This window comes from Bombina bombina, chromosome 7 (assembly GCF_027579735.1).
Source record: "Bombina bombina isolate aBomBom1 chromosome 7, aBomBom1.pri, whole genome shotgun sequence".
Lineage (NCBI taxonomy): Eukaryota > Metazoa > Chordata > Amphibia > Anura > Bombinatoridae > Bombina > Bombina bombina.
The window spans coordinates 101214113-101225315 of record NC_069505.1 but is presented as its reverse complement, the minus strand read 5'-3'; positions in this window follow the sequence as shown (position 1 = coordinate 101225315).

Genomic DNA, 11203 nt, shown 5'->3' with positions numbered 1-11203 from the left:
TTCTCGTTTCAGTACTGGTTTGGCTTTCTACAAACATGTAGATGAGTGTCCTGGGGTAAGTAAATCTTATTTTCTGTGACACTCTAAGCTATGGTTGGGCACTTTGTTTATAAAGTTCTAAATATATGTATTCAAACATTTATTTGCCTTGACTCAGAATGTTCAACTTTCCTTATTTTTCAGACAGTCAGTTTCATATTTGGGATAATGCATTTGAATTAATCATTTCTTTCATGTAATTAGCAAGAGTCCATGAGCTAGTGACGTATGGGATATACATTCCTACCAGGAGGGGCAAAGTTTCCCAAACCTCAAAATGCCTATAAATACACCCCTCACCACACCCACAATTCAGTTTTTACAAACTTTGCCTCCGATGGAGGTGGTGAAGTAAGTTTGTGCTAGATTCTACGTTGATATGCGCTCCGCAGCAAGTTGGAGCCCGGTTTTCCTCTCAGCGTGCAGTGAATGTCAGAGGGATGTGAGAAGAGTATTGCCTATTTGAATGCAGTGATCTCCTTCTACGGGGTCTATTTCATAGGTTCTCTGTTATCGGTCGTAGAGATTCATCTCTTACCTCCCTTTTCAGATCGACGATATACTCTTATATATACCATTACCTCTGCTGATTCTCGTTTCAGTACTGGTTTGGCTATCTGCTATATGTAGATGAGTGTCCTGGGGTAAGTAAGTCTTATTTTCTGTGACACTCCAAGCTATGGTTGGGCACTTTGTTTATAAAGTTCTAAATATATGTATTCAAACATTTATTTGCCTTGACTCAGAATGTTCAACTTTCCTTATTTTCAGACAGTCAGTTTCATATTTGGGATAATGCATTTTTGATTTAACCTTTTTTTCTTACCTTCAAAAATTTGACTCTTCCCGGTGGGCTATTAGGCTCGCGGGGGCTGAAAATGCTTCATTTTATTGCGTCATTCTTGGCGCGGACTTTTTTGGCGCAAAAATTCTATTTCCGTTTCCGGCGTCATACGTGTCGGCGGAAGTTACGTCATTTTGACGTTATTTCGCGCCAAAAATGTCGGCGTCCCGGATGTGGCGTCATTTTGGCGCCAAAAGCATTTAGGCGCCAAATAATATGGGCGTCGCTTTAGTCTCCTCATTATTTAAGTCTCATTTTTTTTTTTTTTTTTTTTTTTATTGCTTCTGGTTGCTAGAAGCTTGTTATTTGGCATTTTTTTCCCATTCCTGAAACTGTCATTTAAGGAATTTGATCAATTTTGCTTTATATATATGTTGTTTTTTCTCTTACATATTGCAAGATGTCTCACGTTGCATCTGAGTCAGAAGATACTACAGGAAAATCGCTGTCAAGTGCTGAATCTACCAAAGCTAAGTGTATCTGCTGTAAACTTTTGGTAGCCATTTCTCCAGCTGTTGTTTGTATTGATTGTCATGACAAACTTGTTAAAGCAGATAATATTTCCTTTAGTAAAGTACCATTGTCTGTTGCAGTTCCTTCAACATCTAAGGTGCAGAATGTTCCTGATAATATAAGAGATTTTGTTTCTGAATCCATTAAGAAGGCTATGTCTGTTATTTCTCCTTCTAGTAAACGTAAAAAATCTTTTAAAACTTCTCTCCCTACAGATGAATTTTTAAATGAACATCATCATTCTAATTCTGATGACTCCTCTGGTTCAGAGGATTCTGTCTCTGAGGTTGATGCTGATAAATCTTCATATTTATTTAAAATGGAATTTATTCGTTCTTTACTTAAAGAAGTATTAATTGCTTTAGAAATAGAGGATTCTGGTCCTCTTGATACTAATTCTAAACGTTTGGATAAGGTATTTAAAGCTCCTGTGGTTATTCCAGAAGTTTTTCCTGTTCCTAATGCTATTTCTGCAGTTATTTCCAAAGAATGGGATAAATTGGGTAATTCATTTACTCCTTCTAAACGTTTTAAGCATTTATATCCTGTGCCGTCTGACAGATTGGAATTTTGGGACAAAATCCCTAAAGTTGATGGGGCTATTTCTACCCTTGCTAAACGTACTACTATTCCTACGTCAGATGGTACTTCGTTTAAGGATCCTCTAGATAGGAAAATTTAGTCCTTTCTAAGAAAAGCTTATCTGTGTTCAGGTAATCTTCTTAGACCTGCTATATCTTTGGCTGATGTTGCTGCAGCTTCAACTTTTTGGTTGGAAACTTTAGCGCAACAAGTAACACATCGTGATTCTCATGATATTATTATTCTTCTTCAGCATGCTAATAATTTTATCTGTGATGCCATTTTTGATATTATCAGAGTTGATGTCAGGTTTATGTCTCTAGCTATTTTAGCTAGAAGAGCTTTATGGCTTAAAACTTGGAATGCTGATATGGCTTCTAAATCAACTTTACTTTCTATTTCTTTCCAGGGTAACAAATTATTTGGTTCTCAGTTGGATTCCATCATTTCAACTGTTACTGGTGGGAAAGGAACTTTTTTACCACAGGATAAAAAATCTAAAGGTAAAAGTAGGGCTAATAATCGTTTTCGTTCCTTTCGTTTCAACAAAGAACAAAAGCCTGATCCTTCATCCTCAGGAGCAGTTTCAGTTTGGAAACCATCTCCAGTCTGGAATAAATCCAAGCCAGCTAGAAAGGCAAAGCCTGCTTCTAAGTCCACATGAAGGTGCGGCCCTCATTCCAGCTCAGCTGATAGGGGGCAGGTTACGTTTTTTCAAGGAAATTTGGATCAATTCTGTTCACAATCTTTGGATTCAGAACATTGTTTCAGAAGGGTACAGAATTGGTTTCAAGATGAGACCTCCTGCAAAGAGATTTTTTCTTTCCCGTGTCCCAGTAAATCCAGTAAAAGCTCAAGCGTTTCTGAAATGTGTTTCAGATCTAGAGTTGACTGGAGTAATTATGCCAGTTCCAGTTTCGGAACAGGGATGGGGTTTTATTCAAATCTCTTCATTGTACCAAAGAAGGAGAACTCCTTCAGACCAGTTCTGGATCTAAAAATATTGAATCGTTTTGTACGGATACCAACGTTCAAAATGGTAACTGTAAGGACTATCTTGCCTTTTGTTCAGCAAGGGAATTATATGTCCACAATAGATTTACAGGATGCATATCTGCATATTCCGATTCATCCAGATCATTATCAGTTCCTGAGATTCTCTTTTCTGGACAAGCATTACCTGTTTGTGGCTCTGCCGTTTGGCCTAGCTACAGCTCCAAGAATTTTTACAAAGGTTCTCGGTGCCCTTCTGTCTGTAATCAGAGAACAGGGTATTGTGGTATTTCCTTATTTGGACGATATCTTGGTACTTGCTCAGTCTTTACATTTAGCAGAATCTCATACGAATCGACTTGTGTTGTTTCTTCAAGATCATGGTTGGAGGATCAATTTACCAAAAAGTTCTTTGATTCCTCAGACAAGGGTAACCTTTCTGGGTTTCCAGATGGATTCAGTGTCCATGACTCTGTCTTTAACAGACAAGAGACGTCTAAAATTGATTACAGCTTGTCGAAACCTTCAGTCACAATCATTCCCTTCGGTAGCCTTATGCATGGAAATTCTAGGTCTTATGACTGCTGCATCGGACGCGATCCCCTTTGCTCGTTTTCACATGCGACCTCTTCAGCTCTGTATGCTGAAGCAAAGGTGCAAGGATTACACGAAGATATCTCAAACAATATCTTTAAAACCGATTGTTCGACACTCTCTAACATGGTGGACAAATCACCATCGTTTAATTCAGGGGGCTTCTTTTGTGCTTCCGACCTGGACTGTAATTTCAACAGATGCAAGTCTCACAGGTTGGGGAGCTGTGTGGGGATCTCTGATGGCACAAGGAGTTTGGGAATCTCAGGAGGTGAGATTACCGATCAATATTTTGGAACTCCGTGCAATTTTCAGAGCTCTTCAGTTTTGGCCTCTTCTGAAGAGAGAATCGTTCATTTGTTTTCAGACAGACAATGTCACAACTGTGGCATACATCAATCATCAAGGAGGGACTCACAGTCCTCTAGCTATAAAAGAAGTATCTCGAATTTTGGTTTGGGCGGAATCCAGCTCCTGTCTAATCTCTGCGGTTCATATCCCAGGTATAGACAATTGGGAAGCGGATTATCTCAGTCGCCAAATGTTGCATCCGGGCGAATGGTCTCTTCACCCAGAGGTATTTCTTCAGATTGTTCAAATGTGGGAACTTCCAGAAATAGATCTGATGGCGTCCCATCTAAACAAGAAACTTCCCAGGTATCTGTCCAGATCCCGGGATCCTCAGGCGGAGGCAGTGGATGCATTATCACTTCCTTGGAAATATCATCCTGCCTATATCTTTCCGCCTCTAGTTCTTCTTCCAAGAGTAATCTCCAAGATTCTGAAGGAATGCTCGTTTGTTCTGCTGGTAGCTCCGGCATGGCCTCACAGGTTTTGGTATGCGGATCTTGTCCGGATGGCCTCTTGCCAACCGTGGACTCTTCCGTTAAGACCAGACCTTCTGTCACAAGGTCCCTTTTTCCATCAGGATCTGAAATCCTTAAATTTAAAGGTATGGAGATTGAACGCTTAATTCTTGGTCAAAGAGGTTTCTCTGACTCTGTCATTAATACTATGTTACAGGCTCGTAAATCTGTATCTCGAGAGATATATTATAGAGTCTGGAAGACTTATATTTCTTGGTGTCTTTCTCATCATTTTTCTTGGCATTCTTTTAGAATACCGAGAATTTTACAATTTCTTCAGGATGGTTTAGATAAGGGTTTGTCTGCAAGTTCCTTGAAAGGACAAATCTCTGCTCTTTCTGTTCTTTTTCACAGGAAGATTGCTATTCTTCCTGATATTCATTGTTTTGTACAAGCTTTGGTTCGTATAAAACCTGTCATTAAGTCAATTTCTCCTCCTTGGAGTTTGAATTTGGTTCTGGGAGCTCTTCAAGCTTCTCCGTTTGAACCTATGCATTCATTGGACATTAAATTACTTTCTTGGAAAGTTTTGTTCCTTTTGGCCATCTCTTCTGCCAGAAGAGTTTCTGAATTATCTGCTCTTTCTTGTGAGTCTCCTTTTCTGATTTTTCATCAGGATAAGGCGGTGTTGCGAACTTCTTTTGAATTTTTACCTAAGGTTGTGAATTCCAACAACATTAGTAGAGAAATTGTGGTTCCTTCATTATGTCCTAATCCTAAGAATTCTAAGGAGAAATCGTTGCATTCTTTGGATGTTGTTAGAGCTTTGAAATATTATGTTGAAGCTACGAAATCTTTCCGTAAGACTTCTAGTCTATTTGTTATCTTTTCCGGTTCTAGAAAAGGCCAGAAAGCTTCTGCCATTTCTTTGGCATCTTGGTTGAAATCTTTAATTCATCTTGCCTATGTTGAGTCGGGTAAAACTCCGCCTCAGAGAATTACGGCTCATTCCACTAGGTCAGTTTCTACTTCCTGGGCGTTTAGGAATGAAGCTTCGGTTGACCAGATCTGCAAAGCAGCAACTTGGTCCTCTTTGCATACTTTTACTAAATTCTACCATTTTGATGTATTTTCTTCTTCTGAAGCAGTTTTTGGTAGAAAAGTACTTCAGGCAGCGGTTTCAGTTTGAATCTTCTGCTTATGTTTTTTGTTAAACTTTATTTGGGTGTGGATTATTTTCAGCAGGAATTGGCTGTCTTTATTTTATCCCTCCCTCTCTAGTGACTCTTGTGTGGAAAGATCCACATCTTGGGTAGTCATTATCCCATACGTCACTAGCTCATGGACTCTTGCTAATTACATGAAAGAAAACATAATTTATGTAAGAACTTACCTGATAAATTCATTTCTTTCATATTAGCAAGAGTCCATGAGGCCCGCCCTTTTTTTGTGGTGGTTATGATTTTGTATAAAGCACAATTATTCCAATTCCTTATTTTATATGCTTTCGCACTTTTTTATCACCCCACTTCTTGGCTATTCGTTAAACTGAATTGTGGGTGTGGTGAGGGGTGTATTTATAGGCATTTTGAGGTTTGGGAAACTTTGCCCCTCCTGGTAGGAATGTATATCCCATACGTCACTAGCTCATGGACTCTTGCTAATATGAAAGAAATGAATTTATCAGGTAAGTTCTTACATAAATTATGTTTTTTTCTTACCTTCAAAAATTTGACTCTTTTTTCCCTGTGGGCTGTTAGGCTCGCGGGGGCTGAAAATGCTTCATTTTATTGCGTCATTCTTGGCGCTGACTTTTTTGGCGCAAAAATTCTTTTCCGTTTGCGGCGTCATACGTGTCGCCGGAAGTTGCGTCATTTTTTGACGTTATTTTGCGCCAAAAATGTCGGCGTTCCGGATGTGGCGTCATTTTTGGTGCCAAAAGCATTTAGGCGCCAAATAATGTGGGCGTCTGATTTGGCGCTAAAAAATATGGGCGTCGCTTTTGTCTCCACATTATTTTAGTCTCATTTTTCATTGCTTCTGGTTGCTAGAAGCTTGTTCTTTGGCATTTTTTCCCATTCCTGAAACTGTCATTTAAGGAATTTGATCAATTTTGCTTTATATGTTGTTTTTTCTCTTACATATTGCAAGATGTCTCACGTTGCATCTGAGTCAGAAGATACTACAGGAAAATCGCTGTCTAGTGCTGGATCTACCAAAGCTAAGTGTATCTGCTGTAAACTTTTGGTAGCTATTCCTCCGGCTGTTGTTTGTATTAATTGTCATGACAAACTTGTTAATGCAGATAATATTTCCTTTAGTAAAGTACCATTGTCTGTTGCAGTTCCTTCAACATCTAAGGTGCAGAATGTTCCTGATAACATAAGAGATTTTGTTTCTGAATCCATCAAGAAGGCTATGTCTGTTATTTCTCCTTCTAGTAAACGTAAAAAATCTTTTAAAACTTCTCTCCCTACAGATGAATTTTTAAATGAACATCATCATTCTGATTCTGATGACTCTTCTGGTTTTCTAAGAAAAGCTTATCTGTGTTCAGGTAATCTTCTTAGACCTGCTATATCATTGGCTGATGTTGCTGCAGCTTCAACTTTTTGGTTGGAAACTTTAGCGCAACAAGTAACAAATCATGATTCTCATGATATTATTATTCTTCTTCAGCATGCTAATAATTTTATTTGTGATGCCATTTTTGATATTATCAGAGTTGATGTCAGGTTTATGTCTCTAGCTATTTTAGCTAGAAGAGCTTTATGGCTTAAGACTTGGAATGCTGATATGGCTTCTAAATCAACTCTACTTTCCATTTCTTTCCAGGGTAACAAATTATTTGGTTCTCAGTTGGATTCTATTATCTCAACTGTTACTGGTGGGAAAGGAACTTTTTTACCACAGGATAAAAAATCTAAAGGTAAAAACAGGGCTAATAATCGTTTTCGTTCCTTTCGTTTCAACAAAGAACAAAAGCCTGATCCTTCATCCTCAGGAGCAGTTTCAGTTTGGAAACCATCTCCAGTCTGGAATAAATCCAAGCCTGCTGGAAAGGCAAAGCCTGCTTCTAAGTCCACATGAAGGTGCGGCCCTCATTCCAGCTCAGCTGGTAGGGGGCAGGTTACGTTTTTTCAAAGAAATTTGGATCAATTCTGTTCACAATCTTTGGATTCAGAACATTGTTTCAGAAGGGTACAGAATTGGTTTCAAGATGAGACCTCCTGCAAAGAGATTTTTTCTTTCCCGTGTCCCAGTAAATCCAGTGAAAGCTCAAGCATTTCTGAATTGTGTTTCAGATCTAGAGTTGGCTGGAGTAATTATGCCAGTTCCAGTTCCGGAACAGGGGATGGGGTTTTATTCAAATCTCTTCATTGTACCAAAGAAGGAGAATTCCTTCAGACCAGTTCTGGATCTAAAAATATTGAATCGTTATGTAAGGATACCAACGTTCAAGATGGTAACTGTAAGGACTATCTTGCCTTTTGTTCAGCAAGGGAATTATATGTCCACAATAGATTTACAGGATGCATATCTGCATATTCCGATTCATCCAGATCATTATCAGTTTCTGAGATTCTCTTTTCTGGACAAGCATTACCAGTTTGTGGCTCTGCCGTTTGGCCTAGCTACAGCTCCAAGAATTTTTACAAAGGTTCTCTGTGCCCTTCTATCTGTAATCAGAGAACAGGGTATTGTGGTATTTCCTTATTTGGACGATATCTTGGTACTTGCTCAGTCTTTACATTTAGCAGAATCTCATACGAATCGACTTGTGTTGTTTCTTCAAGATCATGGTTGGAGGATCAATTTACCAAAAAGTTCTTTGATTCCTCAGACAAGGGTAACCTTTCTGGGTTTTCAGATAGATTCAGTGTCCATGACTCTGTCTTTAACAGACAAGAGACGTCTAAAATTGATTGCAGCTTGTCGAAACCTTCAGTCACAATCATTCCCTTCGGTAGCCTTATGCATGGAAATTCTAGGTCTTATGACTGCTGCATCGGACGCGATCCCCTTTGCTCGTTTTCACATGCGACCTCTTCAGCTCTGTATGCTGAATCAATGGTGCAAGGATTACACAAAGATATCTCAATTAATATCTTTAAAACCGATTGTTTGACACTCTCTAACGTGGTGGACAGATCACCATCGTTTAATTCAGGGGGCTTCTTTTGTGCTTCCGACCTGGACTGTAATTTCAACAGATGCAAGTCTCACAGGTTGGGGAGCTGTGTGGGGATCTCTGATGGCACAAGGAGTTTGGGAATCTCAGGAGGTGAGATTACCGATCAATATTTTGGAACTCCGTGCAATTTTCAGAGCTCTTCAGTTTTGGCCTCTTCTGAAGAGAGAATCGTTCATTTGTTTTCAGACAGACAATGTCACAACTGTGGCATACATCAATCATCAAGGAGGGACTCACAGTCCTCTGGCTATGAAAGAAGTATCTCGAATTTTGGTTTGGGCGGAATCCAGCTCCTGTCTAATCTCTGCGGTTCATATCCCAGGTATAGACAATTGGGAAGCGGATTATCTCAGTCGCCAAACGTTGCATCCGGGCGAATGGTCTCTTCACCCAGAGGTATTTCTTCAGATTGTTCAAATGTGGGAACTTCCAGAAATAGATCTGATGGCGTCTCATCTAAACAAGAAACTTCCCAGGTATCTGTCCAGATCCCGGGATCCTCAGGCGGAGGCAGTGGATGCATTATCACTTCCTTGGAAGTATCATCCTGCCTATATCTTTCCGCCTCTAGTTCTTCTTCCAAGAGTAATCTCCAAGATTCTGAAGGAATGCTCGTTTGTTCTGCTGGTAGCTCCGGCATGGCCTCACAGGTTTTGGTATGCGGATCTTGTCCGGATGGCCTCTTGCCAACCGTGGACTCTTCCGTTAAGACCAGACCTTCTGTCTCAAGGTCCATTTTTCCATCAGGATCTGAAATCCTTAAATTTAAAGGTATGGAGATTGAACGCTTGATTCTTGGTCAAAGAGGTTTCTCTGACTCTGTGATTAATACTATGTTACAGGCTCGTAAATCTGTATCTCGAGAGATATATTATAGAGTCTGGAAGACTTATATTTCTTGGTGTCTTTCTCATCATTTTTCTTGGCATTCTTTTAGAATACCGAGAATTTTACAGTTTCTTCAGGATGGTTTAGATAAGGGTTTGTCCGCAAGTTCCTTGAAAGGACAAATCTCTGCTCTTTCTGTTCTTTTTCACAGGAAGATTGCTATTCTTCCTGATATTCATTGTTTTGTACAAGCTTTGGTTCGTATAAAACCTGTCATTAAGTCAATTTCTCCTCCTTGGAGTTTGAATTTGGTTCTGGGGGCTCTTCAAGCTCCTCCGTTTGAACCTATGCATTCATTGGACATTAAATTACTTTCTTGGAAAGTTTTGTTCCTTTTGGCCATCTCTTCTGCCAGAAGAGTTTCAGAATTATCTGCTCTTTCTTGTGAGTCTCCTTTTCTGATTTTTCATCAGGATAAGGCAGTGTTGCGAACTTCTTTTGAATTTTTACCTAAAGTTGTGAATTCCAACAACATTAGTAGAGAAATTGTGGTTCCTTCATTATGTCCTAATCCTAAGAATTCTAAGGAGAAATCGTTGCATTCTTTGGATGTTGTTAGAGCTTTGAAATATTATGTTGAAGCTACTAAATCTTTCCGAAAGACTTCTAGTCTATTTGTTATCTTTTCCGGTTCTAGAAAAGGCCAGAAAGCTTCTGCCATTTCTTTGGCATCTTGGTTGAAATCTTTAATTCATCTTGCCTATGTTGAGTCGGGTAAAACTCCGCCTCAGAGGATTACAGCTCATTCTACTAGGTCAGTTTCTACTTCCTGGGCGTTTAGGAATGAAGCTTCGGTTGATCAGATTTGCAAAGCAGCAACTTGGTCCTCTTTGCATACTTTTACTAAATTCTACCATTTTGATGTATTTTCTTCTTCTGAAGCAGTTTTTGGTAGAAAAGTACTTCAGGCAGCGGTTTCAGTTTGAATCTTCTGCTTATGTTTTTCATTAAACTTTATTTTGGGTGTGGATTATTTTCAGCAGGAATTGGCTGTCTTTATTTTATCCCTCCCTCTCTAGTGACTCTTGTGTGGAAAGATCCACATCTTGGGTAATCATTATCCCATACGTCACTAGCTCATGGACTCTTGCTAATTACATGAAAGAAAACATAATTTATGTAAGAACTTACCTGATAAATTCATTTCTTTCATATTAGCAAGAGTCCATGAGGCCCGCCCTTTTTTTGTGGTGGTTATGATTTTGTATAAAGCACAATTATTCCAATTCCTTATTTTATATGCTTTCGCACTTTTTTATCACCCCACTTCTTGGCTATTCGTTAAACTGAATTGTGGGTGTGGTGAGGGGTGTATTTATAGGCATTTTGAGGTTTGGGAAACTTTGCCCCTCCTGGTAGGAATGTATATCCCATACGTCACTAGCTCATGGACTCTTGCTAATATGAAAGAAATGAATTTATCAGGTAAGTTCTTACATAAATTATGTTATCTGTCTGTCTAGACAGAGGCAGGAACAATATCTTTATTTCCACAAAGACTAACAACTACAGATATTTAACGGGAGGCTGACTTAAAAAAAATATTATTCCTGTGCCATGTTTGTGATGCTATCTACGTAAATAATCACACAAATTGCTCAACCCTTGATGGCAGCTACCACAGGATTAAGCATTTTAATAGAACACCATAGAGAGGAACTGAAACCAAAGGAGAGGCAGGTGTTCTACCATCTTTGCTTTCCCTAAAAATGAAATAAAGGAACATTGTATGTGGTGGGACAAAAATAA